At 37.5% G+C, this 5,170-nt stretch overlaps 1 long non-coding RNA gene across 1 annotated transcript; it reads left to right on the top strand.

Annotated features, from left to right (window-relative positions):
• Window positions 1–3,922: 3,922 nt before the first annotated feature.
• Window positions 3,923–4,937, top strand: LOC125384669. Its single transcript, XR_007223310.1, has 3 exons — window positions 3,923–4,364; window positions 4,584–4,631; window positions 4,706–4,937. It is a non-coding gene; the product is annotated as an uncharacterized LOC125384669 (long non-coding RNA).
• The last annotated feature ends 233 nt before the right edge of the window (window positions 4,938–5,170 follow it).

Raw genomic sequence — 5,170 nt, 5'->3', positions numbered from 1 at the left:
CAAAACACAACTTAGCTTCGATACATTAAAAGAAAGACTATGCCAAGCACCGGTACTAAAATACCCCGACTATACGAAGACATTTACGTTAACAACGGACGCCTGTAATGAAGGTCTAGGAGCCATCCTTTCACAAGATGGACACCCTTGTTGCTTCATTTCAAGGACATTAAACCCCCCTGAACGAAATTATACTAAGACGGAAAAAGAATTATTGGCCATCGTTTGGGCAGTTAGAAGATTTAGGCAATATTTATTAGGCCGCAAATTCAAAATTCAAACAGACCACCAAGCCCTTAAATGGCTGCACAACTGCAAGGACCCCTCTAGTCGATTGATTCGATGGAGATTGAGATTAGAGGAATACGAATACGATATAGAGTACGTAAAAGGAAAGGAAAACGTAGCCGCTGACACCCTATCCAGAGTACACGCGATAACACAAACTGACGTTTTATTAAGACAATTCAGAGACTGGGAAAAATCAGAAGAAATACCAAAATTATTGAAACTAACATCTAACAAAGACAACTTTTTCCAATTAACAAAACCATATCTGGGCCCATATGACGAAACCGTATGGTTACAGAAAATATCAGACATACTTAAAACAAATAGAAAGATAGGAATAGGAGACAATAACTTAAACGCACAAGACAAAGCACACATAAAAAGATTTCTTTTATTTTTCAATGACCAACGCGACGACATAGAATTTGCTTACGAACCAATACAGAGTTTAAGCGAAGAGGAAATAGAACAAGTACTAAAAGAAAATCATGACTTGGTAGGACATCCCGGAATACAAAAGACGTACGACAGAATCCGAGGCAAATATGATATCCCACATCTAATAGACAGAATAAAAGGCAGAATAGGAACTTGCGCGACATGTCAAACATCAAAGACTACTCGGATAAGAGGAAAGGAGGAACCACAGATAACCGACACCCCGTTAGAATCTAACGACAAAATCGCTATGGATGTGATAGGCCCGTTGAAAAAGACCAAGATAGGAAACCAATACATTCTCTCTATACACGATGAACTAACCAAATATTTAATACTTGTGCCCCTAAAAACACAACAGACCCAATCAATCTGGAATGCTTTACTGAATCATTACATTTATATATTCTCCGCACCGAAACGTATATTAACTGACAGAGGACAAAGTTTCATTAGCGAGCTAATGCAACGATACGAAGAAGCATTTAGGATCAAACACATAAAAACCACCTCATTCCATCCACAATCCAACGGAAGCCTAGAACGAACACATGCTGTAATATCCGACATGTTAAAAGCTATACAAAACGATAATGAAACAGAATGGGATCAAAACCTAAATTTTGTGTGTCTAGCATATAACACTATGGTTCATGATGCCACTGGATATACCCCTTTTGAACTAACATTTGGACACAAAGCCAATCTCCCATCTACCATATCCCAAAATCCGCAAAGAACATACGCTGATGAGGTCAGCTTCAGGAAACGAGAATGGGATGCCAAGCTACTTAAAGCCAGGGAAACTCTAATGAAGAGTAAACAAAGATACCAAAGAGATCAAAGAAAAAAAATTATTAAACCTCAATCCATTTTTAGAGAAGGAGATTTGATATTAGTTCATAATGATCATAAAAAACACAAGTTAGATACTGAATGGCTAGGGCCATACACCATTGAAAAAGTAAAAACCCCTTATTACGAAATAATGGTGAATGACTCGATTAGGAAAATACATGGTAATCGTATTAAACCTTATTTTCCAGGACGGTCTTCACCTTCTCCATAAGTAGCTGTTATGCATTTTGTTTTTGTTTTGTTTTGTTGATTAAGACAAAGAAGAAAACACACTTTTAACCATTTAGTCCATAAAACAATCCTGAAGAAACACTAAGATTTTGGAGGACCAAAATCAATCTAAGGAGGGGGGTATGTAACGTAAATCACGTCAGAGACCAGGACACTGTAACCCCAAACTCTTTTGCCCTGATGTCACCTTAGGCGACCACTTCTAAACATTCTCCAGACAGCCGATACTTGAACATTACACATGGCGACCTTGGCGACAATGTATATTGCCGGAGTGCCTGAGGGTTCATCTGTGTCCTAACGGTCCTTCCACCGAATGTTCTGGAAGCGTGGCAGCGGTCGCGTGCGCCTGCTGGGTGGTGGGGATGATGAAGGATGAAAAACAAAAGAAGAAACAGATGTCACCGAAAGTAAAAAATATTGTAAGAGCCTCAGTCTCGAACGGTCACGCCTAGAGCTCAGAAGTGTCTTATAAGTGTATAAACGAAGTAAAAATAAAGTTTCTTTTTTTTTAATTTCTTTTTTTTTATTTTACGTGACAATCTCGTGCTCTTAGGTACACCCATCATAGTTTTCTTCGACAGCGTCACCGCGACGGAGAGTCACTCTCTAGTGCGATCTCATCAGTAATCGACCTGTCTTTCGTACACGTAATAATTGCCCCCTTGCTCTAACATACAGTGTAACTTAGACGCAAACGAAGGGTAAAGTTCAGCATCCGTTGACCGCGGAAACGTTGCCGGAGCCGAGACCATTGTCATAGTGCCGCGAATATCGAAACCTTGCGATTATCTATCGACGCTGTAATCTCCCTAATTTGTGTCAATAAACTCAACTATTGTTACACCGCACCTATGGCTAATTTCAACGAAGATTCACCGAACACCCCCACCCCCAATCCTGACGTGCATCCGACATATATATTATTATATTATTATATATTATTATATTAAATCTTCAGTTGGTTTAGTTGAATGTTCAGTAATGTAATTTTCACAAGGTGGTTTCGTATATTAGATGAGTAGTTGGTCGATATAATAATATGTGAATATATATATATATATACATTTCACAATGTAATTTTCCATTATGTAAAATATATATATGCATATGTATATGTGCGTGTATTGTTATTCTCATTGTTTCTCGGATCGTTAAATTTTCAAACTTTAAACAATATAGTAGTCGCTGCCACCAGAAACAGTCTAAGGACTGTTTCAATTAGATATTTCTTGTTAGATTAAGCAGCGTTGATTGGAGTTTAGGCCACTGGTCAACAATCTCCACGTTTCGGCTAACCTGCTATGCGCAGGAATACTAGCACTAGCACGGGAGAGGATTGTTTGGAATAAACAATTATATTATAAACAATTATTACTGGCGGAATTAATGACGAATTATACTAATTATTAATATTATTTATTATTTTAGTTATTAATTATTAATAATGATTAAAAGTTGACTCACCTGACGTTGGCCTCCGCTGATGAACGGGCAGGCCGCTGGGGTGATTCCGGTTTTACAAAGATTGACACTTGTATAATTTTTTTTTTGTTTTAATCTTTATTTAACTATTTCTTATTCTAACTGATAACAATTATTCTTCTTTATTTTAACTAAATTATTCTACTGAACCAACTAATCACAATTACTCTATTCTATTTCTTTATTCTAACTGAATCAACTGATCACAATTACTTCTTTTTAATTTCGTTAAATTCTCCGGAACGCTAACAATTTCTCTGACTCTGATTATTCTCTTATTCAACTGAACCGCTAACAATTTCTTTATTCTAACTGATAACGATTACTCTTCTGTAATTTCGCCAAAATCTCCCGAACAGCTAACAATTACTCTTACTCTATTTTCGCTAAATTCTCCCGAACGCTAACAATTACTCTTACTCTATTCTAACTGAACCAACTAATGACAGTTACTCTCTTTTCACAATTACTCTTCTTTATTCTAACTGAACCACTAACAATTACTCTCCTTATTTTCGCTAAATTCTCCCGAACGCTAACAATTAATCTGATTTGAATTGTGTCGCTACGTTTTTTATAATGACATCCCCAATGGGATGACAGTCATGTGACAGTTCGTTCCGGTGGGAATCGCAATGCTGCAGGTTTTTTAGAGTTTCCATGAGAGAACGTGGATTTTGATGATTGCTGATGTCTTGTTTGCTTCATCCCACGCCGTGTCTTGATTTCTCTTATACCTTTTCGATGCTGATGGAAACACTCAAAATACGTGATAAAATATAGATATTGCAGTGGTTTGTCTTTCGTCGAGATTGCGTCTGCAGTCCTTCCGAATCCTTTCCTGCTGATGCCAATGGGAACGATCAAGGCACGTGCAATCCGTTTTGTCAAAATTGCAAGGACTTTCCATACGCGTGTAGCAACGTGTCTTTGCCGAAGTTGCATCTGCGATGCTCTTGTAACCCTTCATAGCGGTGGTCATCTCGCAGTTCCGCCGTGGCTTTTGTATGTGTAGCACGCGTTATTTCTTGTTTCTTCCAATAAAATATTTTTACATAATGGTAAGTTTTAATATATCATTTTGAAGTCGTTGTAGTGTGATCGTGAGGGTTTGATTTAATTATAAAGTTGTATAGTTTTATATTTTGAGGTTATCTTGTATTCACAATGGCGTGCTATGAACTTTGGTTATATGAATCTCGATCAGTGATTTTTAATATGCGATCGCTATTTCGGTATTTTAGTTTATTGGGGTTTTTATCTTCTTTTGGTGATTACAGGTTATGTTGAGTCATGGACACAAAAGCGTCCGCGCCTGTGCGAACTGTGTGAGTATGTGTTTTTAGTATTCTATCTCGTTTCGCATGTTGTTTGTTTCCTTAAACTTGTGAATTTGTTTTAGCGCAAGAGGAGGAAGATATGTGAATGGTACAAGATGACGTGATCGACGTGCGTGTGTGAATATGTGCGAAGGATGATGCTGAAGTGGCGGTTTTCCACCCAAGTAGGCACAGTGGCACCTTCGTTGGCGTCGTGTCCTGATGATCTTTTGACAATTTGGTTTTATTTGACAATATGAGATATATTTTGCTCCTTGTAGATTTATATGTCCATATTTGTTATATATTAAATCGTGTATATTTTATATTACTTTCTTGTTATTAGGTTATTAGTTGTGTAACTCCAGTTTCTGATCTATGGAAAGTAGTGAAACGTCTTCACGAAATACAATTTCATTCGTTTTCCTCCCTTGCATTGGCACGCTGTGAGTGGTGTCGACTTCCAAATGAGGTTTGTGCATCTTGATTATTATGCGTTTAATGATAGATACGGAGGTATCTTTGTCAGAGGTTTCCATGCGGACTGT

Source organism: Bombus terrestris, chromosome 3, assembly GCF_910591885.1.
Source record: "Bombus terrestris chromosome 3, iyBomTerr1.2, whole genome shotgun sequence".
Taxonomy (NCBI): domain Eukaryota; kingdom Metazoa; phylum Arthropoda; class Insecta; order Hymenoptera; family Apidae; genus Bombus; species Bombus terrestris.
The sequence above is the reverse complement of the archived record's forward strand: the minus strand, read 5'-3'. Positions and strand labels throughout refer to the sequence as shown.